The sequence below is a fragment of the Corylus avellana genome, chromosome ca4 (genome assembly GCF_901000735.1).
Source record: "Corylus avellana chromosome ca4, CavTom2PMs-1.0".
NCBI classification, from domain to species: domain Eukaryota; kingdom Viridiplantae; phylum Streptophyta; class Magnoliopsida; order Fagales; family Betulaceae; genus Corylus; species Corylus avellana.
In genome coordinates, this window is record NC_081544.1 from 12,244,532 (window position 1) to 12,255,550 (window position 11,019).

The 11,019-nt window shown below is 32.6% G+C and overlaps 1 non-coding gene across 1 annotated transcript; it reads right to left on the bottom strand.

Moving 5' to 3' along the window:
* Positions 1-8,491: 8,491 nt before the first annotated feature.
* On the bottom strand, positions 8,492-8,599 carry LOC132180145 (small nucleolar RNA R71). Its single transcript, XR_009440039.1, has one exon. It is a non-coding gene; the product is annotated as a small nucleolar RNA R71 (small nucleolar RNA).
* Between the last annotated feature and the right edge of the window lie 2,420 nt (positions 8,600-11,019).

Sequence of the window (11,019 nt, forward strand, 5' to 3'; positions counted from 1 at the left end):
AAAACATTTCCTCTCGTGTTTATTTAAATTTGAATGTACTTTTAAGTGTCATTATTTCAAGCACTAAAAAGGTGAGATGGTGTTGGAATAGATCTTTGGGTTTAAATCTTACAAGGAAATCAAAAATGAAAAGAAAAGATATGGATGTGCAATAAATTAGTTATTGAAATAGGTACCAATTTGGACAGTTAATGTGAGAGAGTCGATATGAGATTTACTCGTCCTAAAATAATTTGGGTCTTAGTCACAAACATGGGCAGTTGAGTTCTATTTGGGCTCTCTCAATTTAGCTGCTAAAATTGCGGCAATTCGAAAAGTTAATTATTGTGAATCAAAAATTAGAAAAAAAGAAAAATGTGTTGACATTTGAAAAAGAAAAATGAAATACTAAGAAAAAGATTTAATCATGCTCCTATTTAGATTTCTTAACTTCCAAATACCAATTTAATTGTCATAAATACTAATTTTTATCTTCTCCCGTCAATCTCTCATCCAAGTCCATTCACATTTTTTTTCAAATATACTATTAAATTTGTAGGACCCACTATAGGTCCTACAGATCTAATGGTAGGCTTAAAAATAATTTGTACCCGAGATGGATAAGAGTTGGGAAAAATAGCATGTCTCCTTGAATATTTCTTCATTTATGTTCCCTTCGTATGAGAATCTAAATAATGAAATGCTAGGTTATATTCCTCGTTTCCAATAACTTAAGTCTAATTTAATTGTTGTACTTGTTGTTATGCTTATTACGAGTAATGCCACTTAATAGATTGTTATACGACTGACATATAACTTGAAAACGTGGTAGTAAAAATCTTAACTTAAAAAAAATATAAAAATTGGCGACTAATTTTCAGTACCACGTCATGCTAGATATTTGGTAGTTGTATAACAGTCTACTAAAGCTTATTTCTCTATGATCATTGTGTACGCTTTTGAATTTCTTCTACTTCTTCTTCTTCTTCTTCTTCTTCCCTTTTTCTTAAATAAATGTTAGCGCTTAGAGAACTTCTAAGAAAGATAGAAATTAATTATCATTTTGTGGGGAATTGTATCGAAGCGTGATGTTTTCGGAAAGAATAATTTTCATGCTAATTCTATACTGATGCTAATTCAATTTTTGTAGGTCACAAATTTCGATGGCCTGAATTGGTTGGAAAGAATGAGCAGCAAGCCAAGGCGGTGATACGAAAGGATAACCCAATGGTAAAAGCAGTAGTCCTACCTCCAGGTTGGGTAGGACTTGCAGATTTCTGTTGCAATCGTGTATACCTTGTCCTTGATCGCAATCACAATATCGTTTCAGTACCTGTAGTTGGCTGAGACTACATTTTGTAATGAAGTTAGAAACAAATAAATACTAAGTATTACTATTTTGCTTTTATCTGCAATTTGAAAGGAGAAGCAAAAAGGTATATGATTTTTCTAATGTTATTTGCCAAAGTGTGTTTAATATGGACGTTGGATAAATTAGATATATACTTATAAACGCAAAGCCATAAGGAGACATGGAGCCCATGCCTTTCACGAAGAAGGGACGGAGCCAGAAAGTCTTTAGGGTAGAGGCAAATCATAAATGAAAAATACTTTAGGAAATGAGGGCGAAAGTATGAATGAGAAATATATAAAAATTGAAGGTTAAATTAATACAAAATTAAATTAGTATCAATTCATTGTTCAAATAGATAAATAAATAAACAAAGGAAAAGATACAAATAATTACTTCATAATATATGTCAAAATTCACTTTAAATACCTATCAAAATAGGACCCATTGTTATCTTAGATCCTGAAAATCATGTGGCAAAATTTATAGTAAATTTTGCAGTAATTTCTCATTTTATGGACGACATCAAAGAATCAGTCAAAAACAAATCTTCAATTTTATTATGAAGCTTAGTTTTGACAATGTTCAAGGCTGAAAATATTTGTTATATAGTTGCGAAAGAAACAGTAAAAGTAGTAACAAGTACAATAAATTAAAAACAAGTTCATATTCTCAACATATTATGGCAATATTTGCTATGGTATTCATTATTGTAAATATGCTAATTTTGTAATTGTTGTGTTTCCTTTCTTTAAGGGCCTTATTCAACTATAAATAAGTCATTTTATTGTATAATTGAACATTCATTAGTAATACAAATTTATTCTCTAAAATTATCTTCCGTTTGTCTTTTTCTACAACATAGAAACATGAGTTTTATCTAACATACTTTTTCAATTTTCCACTAAAATAATCAGTATTGTTTCAACATATTTACCAATTTGTTGAAGTTTTACAACAACTCAAAAACCCTTCTAGTTTTTTCTCTCAAAAAAAGCTTTTCAAATATAGCAAAATCAATAAATGAGTTGTCAAAATCCTTATATAAATATCGTTTACACAAGTCCTGTTCTTTCTTGTTAATTTTCTTTCAAACACTCAAAAAGTACACTCAGTCATGAAGATCTTGTCCATTTTGGCCCTCTTTCTACTTGCTCTCTATGTCACTTGTGGTAACTTCTTAAATCTACTTTATATATATTTAAACTTATAAAAAATGTGTTATTGGCATGCGAACCCATGTCAAACATAAAACATATAAGTTCTATTAAAGTTAGTTTTCCCATTTATATCATAAAATATTCGCTTGAAAAGTTTATATTTTTTTTTTCTAAAATTTAACATCATTGTTACGTTGAATCTGTCTTGTTAATCAAACATTTGTGAGACATTTGTAGGTGCTTTTTGTGGTACCTAACGTTACTCATATAATAATATTTGAAGTAGTCATCTAAACCTTAGAGAAAGCTAAGGAACCCATTGATAATTGATTGTCAATTAAATTGAAAGCAAAGGAGCCTAGCTACTTAAGTATAAGGAAACTCATAAGTGAACATGCAAACTAAATGGTAGGCTAGTTGTGGTTTTAGAAGAATCCTTTATTTTTCGTTAAGTGAGGGAAGCAATTTTATATGATTCCATTTATTTAGAGGGAATGATGTCAATATTTGTTGCCTTTTAAAGTCATCCTTTTAAATGGTTAGTAACATATCCTTATATATCATGGTAGGTTCTCTACATCTGAAGAAATTGGGACAAACCGTTATGTACCAACATGGCCTCGTTACCCACCTTGTGCCAGTGGTTCTTGCACAGATCGATTATGTTGTGCCCAAGGTACTCCCCCCCTCTCTCTCTCTCTCTCTCTCTCCCTCTATGTGTCATCCCTGATTTATTTTCCAGCTATATTTGACTTATAAACCCCATCTATGCGAACAAGGAACTACCAAGAGTTATTTTTTTGGCCGGAATTTAATGTTGCATCTAATGGTGTAAATGATTTCACCTGATAAATATGTTAGCACGTTATTCAAAAAATTTAAACGATATGCTATCATCTATGTCGTGTTTTAAGAATGAGTATTTTAAGAATATGTTCCGAGCTAATTTAAGAGAAAAAAGAATTCCTCTTGTGTTTATTGAAACTCAAGTACTCAAAAGGTGAGATGGAGTTGGAATAGATCTTTCCTTACAAAGAAAGAGAAAATGAAATGAAAAGATATGGATGTGCAATAAATTAGTTATCGTAATCGCTACCAATTTAAACAGTTCATGTGAGAGAGTCGATATGAGATTTACTTGTCCAAAAAGAATTTCGGCCTTAGTCCCAAACACGGGAAGGTGAGTTCTATTTGGGATCTCTCAATTTAGCTGCTAAAATTGTGGCAAATCGAAAAGTTAATTATTGTGAATCCCAATTTGAAAAATAAAAAATAAAAATGTGTTGACATTTGGAAAAGAAAAATAAATACTAAGGAAAAGATCTAATCATGCTCCTATTTAGATTTCTTAACTTCCAAGTACCAATTTAATTGTCATAAATACTATTTTTTATCTTCTCTTGTCAATCTCTCATCCAAGTCCATTCACATTTTTTTCAAATATACCATTAAATTTGTAGGACCCACATGTAGGTCCTACAGATCTAACGGCAAATTTAAAAATAAGTTGGACCCGAGATGGATAAGTGTTAAAAAAATAGCAGGTCTCCTTAATTATTTCCTCATTTATTTTCCCTTCTTATTAGAATCTAAATAACGAAATGCTAGGTCATATTCCTCGTTTCCTATTGCTTAAGTCTAATTTAATTATTGTAGTTATTGTTTTGCTTATTATGAGTAATGTTATTGAGTAGATTGTTATACGACTGACATATAACTTGATAACATGGTACTAAAAATCTTAACTTAAAAAAAAATATAAAAATTAATGACTGATTTTCAATACCATATCATTCCAGTTATTTGGCAGTTGTATAACAGTCTACTAAAGAGCAGTTCTCTATGATCATTGTGTACGCTTTTGAACATCTTTTTCTTCTTCTTCTTCTTGTCAACTTTTTCTTAAACAAATGTTAACGCTCAAAGAACTTCTTCTATGCAAGAAAGAAATTATTATCATTTTGTAGGGAATTGTATTGAAGGGTGATGTTTTAGGAAAGAATAATTTTCATCCTAGTTCTATACTGATGCTAATTCAATTTTTTTAGGTCACAAATTTTGATGGCCTGAATTGGTAGGTAAGAGTGAGCAGCAAGCCAATGCGGTGATACAAATGGACATCCCTATGGTAAAAATAGTAGTCCTACCTCCAGGCTAGGTAGGACTTACAGATTTCTGTTGCAATCGTGTATACCTTGTCCTTGATCACAATGACAATATTGTTTCGGTACCTATAGTTGGTCAAGACTACATTTTGTTATTAAGTTTGAAACAAATAAATACTAGGTATTATTATTTTGCTTGTGATCAGCAATTTGGAAGGAGAAGAAAAAAGGAATATAATTTTTCTAATGTTATTTGCCAAAGTATATTTCATATGGATGTTGGATAAATTAGGTATATACATATACATCTAAATGCAAAGCCACAAGGGGACATGGAGTCCATGCCTTTTACCAAGCAGGGATGGAGATAGAAAATCTTATGGGTAGAGGCAAAGCATAAATGAAAAATATTTTAGGATATGAGGGCGAAAGAATGAATGAGAAATATATTAAAATTGAGTGTTAAATTAATACAAAAAAAAAATATTATCAATTCATTGCTAACAAAAAATTAAACAAAGGAAAAGATACAAGTAATTACTTTATAATATATTTCAAAATTCACTTTAAATACCTATCAAAATTGGACCCCTCATTGTCTTAGATCCTGAAAACCATGTGGTGCAGTAATTTCTCTTTTGATGTACAAAATCAAAGAATCAGTCAAAAACTAGTCTTCAATTTTATTATGAAGCTTAGTTTGGACAATATTCACGGCTGGAAATATTTGTTTTATAGTTGCAGTAGAAATAAGAAAAGTAATTACAAGTACAATAAATTAGAAACAAGTTCATATTCTCAACATATTATGGCAATATTTGCAATGGTATTCATTATTGTAAATATACTGATTTTATGTTATCTTGTAATTATTGTATTTCCTTTCTTTTAGTGCCTTATTTAACGATAAATAAAAATTTTATTGTACAATTGAACGTACATCAGAAATAAAAATTTCTTCATGACAACATAGAAAAATATTTTTTATCAAACATACTTTTTCTATTCTCCTCACAAATAATCAGTATTGTTTCAGCATATCTACCTCTTTATCGAAGTTTCACAACAACTTCAAACCTCTTCTAGTTTTTTCTCTCAAAAATAGCTTTTCAAATATAGCAAAATCTATAAATGAGTTGTCAAAATCCTCATAAAAATATCTTTTACACAAGTCCCTTCCTTTCTTCTTACTTGCTCTCTTTGTCACTTGTGGTAACTTCTTAAATCTACTTTACCTATATTGAAACTTATAAATAATGTGTTATTGGCATGCGAAAGCATGTCAAACATTCATAGTATAAGTTATATTAAAGTTAGTTTTCCCATTTATATCATAAAATATTTGCTTGAAAATTTTATATTTGTTTCTCTAATTTAACATTTGTGAGAGTTTTGTAAGTGGTTTTGTGGTACCTAGTGTTACTCATATAATAATATTCAAAGTAATCATCTAAACGTTAGAGAACTCATAAGAGAACAAGCAAACTATATGGCAAGATAGTTATGGTTTTTAGAAGAATCCTTTACTTTTTGTTAAGTGTGGGAAGCAATTTTATGTGATTCCCGATATTGTCAATATTAGTTGCCTTTTAAAGTCATCCTTTTAAATGCTGAATAACATATATTTATATATCGTGGTAGGTTCCTCTACTTCTTAAGAAACCGGGACAAATCCTAATGCAGCTACATGCCTCGATACCCACCTTGTGCCAGTTGTTCTTGCACAGATCAATTATGTTGTGCTCAAGGTACTCTCTCTCTCCTTCTCTCTCTCTCTCTCTCTCTCTCTCTCCTGCTCTCTCTATGTCTCCCTCATATATTTTCCAACTATATTTAACTTATAAACCCCATCCGTGCGAACAAGGAACTTCGAAGAGTTCTTTTTTGGCCGAAATTTAATGTTGTATCTAATGGTGCAAATCATATCCTCAGATAAATAAGTTCGTACATTATTCAAAAAATTTAAATGATATGATATCATCTATGTTGTTAGATGCAAAAACATTAAATCATGACCTTATACTTAAAATTTGGAGAATCCTATTCCGATACGTGGTTGACCATACACCTTTTTGTTCTAGCTTCCCACTTTATATTGTCTTAAATAATCAATTTTTTTTTTTAAGACAAATGAATGTTTTAAGAATATGTTTCAAACTAATTTAAGTGAAAAAACATTTCCTCTTGTGTTTATTTAAATTTGAGTGTACTTTTAAGTGGCATTATTTCAAGAACTAAAAAGGTGAGATAGAGTTGGAATAGATCTTTGGTTTTACATCTTACAAAGAAAGAGAAAATGGAAAGAAAAGATATGGATGGTCAACAAATTAGTTATCGAAATCGCTACCAATTTAGACAGTTAATGTGAGAGAGTCGATATGAGATTTACTTGTCCAAAAACATTTTGGGCCTTAGTCACCAACTGGGGTAGGTGAGTTCTATTTGGGCTCTCTCAATTTAGCTGCTAAAATTGTGGCAATTCGAAAAGTTAATTATTGTGAGTCCCAATTTAGAAGAAAAAAATGTGTTGACATTTGAAAAAGAAAAATGATATATTAAGGAAAACATCTAATCATGCGCGTATTTAGATTTCTTAACTTCCAAATACCAATTTAATTGTCGTAAATACTATTTTTTTTCTTCTCATGTCAATCTCTCATCCAACTCCATCCACCCATGCGAAATCCTTTGAGAAAGAAAAGAATTAGAGTAGACACCCATGCCTAATTTGTTGCTTAGGGAGATCAATAGCTTAAGGAGTAGACACCCATGTCCTTAAGTTGGCAAACATTAAATATGCTGGTATGATTGGTGCATTGGAATATTGCTATCTTAATTAGTCTGATTCGTGGTGGATATCGAATCCCTAATGCTTTCATTTATCTTTATCTCTTTTCATAGTATCAATTTCGTGACAATTTTGGTATTTTAAATTTAGAAAATCAATTTTAAGCAAAATAACTAATCCTCGTGGGAATGATCTCGTACTTGCACCCTATACTATTATTTTGATCTTGTGCACTTGCGAGTTAAAACGTTGCAAATATTATCGATTAACTTAGGTGGTATTTATCATAACAAGTTTTTGGCGCTGTTGCCGGGTATTGTTTGAATTTGTTTAGAATTTTTTTCCCCTAGTTAATTCTATTTTGTTTGAATTTTATTTTGTGTTAATTTTAATTTTGCTTTCTGTTTTCGTACGTGTAGTCTTGTTCTGCAGCAGTGCGATCGAGCACACTGCTGCAGGGCGTTGAAACTGCCGTGTTCTTTTCTGTTTTTCTTTATTTAGTTTATGTTTTTTCTATTCTCCACGAGTACGATCGAGTGCACCTATCCGTGTGCTCGATCGCATTCCCGCCAGTACGCCTTTGTGTGCATGAGTGCACCCACACACATCTGCTTAAGTACGATCGAGCGCACTCGGTCAGTACACTTCGTGCTAGCGATAAGTAGTTCCTTTTATTTTTGTTTTTATTTTTATTTTGTTATTTATTTTACTTTTTGTTTTAATCATGTTGAGAGACAATACACCTCGGTGTGAAGACCTATAAAAAATTCATTCAGCCCCAGATCCTCGACCAACCATCAAGCATTAATTTCTAGACCATTGTGCAGAGCAGTTACCATTTATCTCTGCAGCTACTCAATACGGGTCCACACTAGAAAGGCACACCTACAGAGGACCCATATCGGCATATTCTAGAATTTTGTGATCTCTGTTGGACTCAAAATGTCCAGGGTTTAACTCCAGAAGGAATTCGGTTAATCCTCTTTCCTTTTTCTTTAAACGATTATGGTAAGATATGGTACAATTCTTTGGACATAGGTTCTATTCATAACTGGGATGAGATGGCCACAAAGTTCTTAAAGAAGTTTTTCCCAACCCAAAAGACAAGGCAATTGAAAAGGGAAATTCTGACTTTCCAACAAAAAGACGGAGACCTTTTCTTCGAGGCATGGGAGCACTTTAATGAGTTACTTCTTAGATGCCCACATCACAATTTATCTCAAGACGATCAGGTACTGGCATTCTATGAAGGTTTAAAAGATCCTAACAAGAGTCTTGTAGATTTAGCTCGTGGTGGCATGTTTATGGAGAGAAGCAATGAGGAAGCCATAGAACTCTTTGAGACCTTAAGTGAGAACTCCCAACAATTCCCATCTAAAGGGAGACAAGGACTCAAAGGAAAAGGCATACATGAAGAGAGCACCAATGGTGGAGTTTAGGCTCGAATGGTTGCCATGGAGAAAAAGCTAGACATGCTTGTGATAGCCATGACTAATCATAACATTGCTCCTGTTCAACAAGTTACACAAGTCGAGGTATGTGCCATATGTTCCCATATTGACCATACCATTGAGACTAATCCCATGTCTTCAATTGCAGATCAGGAGTCAAAAGAGAATGAGCTTGAAAGTTCCATGAGCTTGTTCTTAAAGGCACAACAGTAGACAAATGCTCAAACTAGTCAAGCCATTCAAAGATTGGAGGCGCAATCGGGGCAGATGGCCAAAGAGTTGAGCGAAGGAGAGAGGGACAAATTTCCAGCACCTAGTCCAAGAGGTCATGAACAACTAAAGACTGTAACAACCCTCAGAAGTGTTCAAAGTGTTGATAGCAAGGTAGAGATTGATGAGACAATAAAAGAATCCCCAGCTCAAATTACAACTTCCAAGGAATATGAAAAGGTTCCCAGTTTCACAAGGCAAGACATTGAGCTAGGCTGTGAGAATGTTACTGAGGACATTGTTGAAACCGTGCACTTCTTTTAGGCGTCGTCAACACCATGTCCTATTCCTGAATTACCAAGAGGCTAGGAGAATAGTCTGTTAGGGCTATTAAATGAGTAAATTGAGGACATCAAGATAGATAAACGTCCGGATGAGAAACTGTTTGAGAAGACCGAGAGTGAACCCCAGATCTGAAGACATTTGGAATTACCCGGTGGTAGGAAAAGTTCAGTCTCTTTGATGCAAGAGAAGAAAAGACTGGTGCTTCAAGTTTAAACGGAGTACAACAGTTTGGCTGAAGACATTAAATTTAGCGCTCATGGGAAGCACCCCATAGCATATCCTTTCTATTTTTCCTTTAGTGTTTATTTTTAGTTCTTTTTGTTTTCCTTTTTAATTGTTTTGGTGTTTTATTTTTTAGGCACAAGTGTGCTTGCGTTCAAGTTTAGGGGTTTGCTACGAGCCATAGCATTCCAGTCGATTTTTCCATCTCCCAGGTACAATCTTTTCATGTTATATACACATTTGGGACAATGTGTAATTTTAGTTTGGGGGTATGGGAGACACACATACACACATACACACACTTTGTGCCTATATTTATATTTTTGCTTAAAAAATAGAAATAAATAAAAAATTGCATGTTCATGTTTGTCTTAAAAGTTTGGTAGATCTGAAAGAAATTGTGATTTAATTTTCATTGGTAAGCTTAAAATTTTGAACACATGATCTAATGATAGAATTTTTAAGTTTGGTTACTTACTTTATGCATCTCAGAATTCACCTGTTTGGATTTGACACAAGCACATTAGCACATAATTTGTGGGGTCTGACATGAAGTCTGATGTGTACGTTTCTATGTCTTGGGTGAAACTAGATGACTTGTGGGATGGACACTTTGGCATATTACATATGATTAAGGAAAAAAAAAATGCTCATTGATAAACTTTTCACAAAGTAATTGGACCTCTTGCCTTAGTGATCAATTATTGTTTACACCAAAAGGTGGAGAATTTTGATTTGATTAATGTCAAGGTTAGTTTGGTTTTGTAGTCTTTTTGACTCGAGTTAGTAAGTCCTTTGGGGTGTCTTTACACCTAATGCCCTAAAACCATATGGTTTGGGAGTCATTGACTTAACACTCAGTACATGGGTCAATTAGAAAGCTTAAGGGAACCAAACATTGCACAGGTTGATTGAGAAAAAAAGAAGAAGTTATGCCATAGTTATTCATTCTGATGGGAATTTCAGTGAACTTTGAGATTTTGAGACATTGCACATTGAAAATAATTGGAAACTTCATATTTATGTGCTAGTTCATTATACACTATTTTGAACTTGTGATGCCTTAGCCTATCTTTTTTAAGTGATTAGATTTTAAAATTCTAATTCATTGAGAAGATGGAGTTTAACTTTTTAAGCTTGCTAATGAATGAAAATCTTGATTTTGAGTGATACTTCAATTTTTGGATAGCATGAGCTATGCAATAATGTTTGTGGGTAACATTCGTGGAAACCCTCACAAGACTTCATTCGTCCTTTAGGGAATGCCTATGAGTTTAAAAGGCTTGTTACATACGCTAAATGCAATAGTACATCCCACAAAAGATGAATTTTTCTTTTTGTTTTCTGTTTTTCATTTTGTTTTTAGTTTCGAACTGCTAAGGACTAGGGATATGTAAGTTTGGGGGTG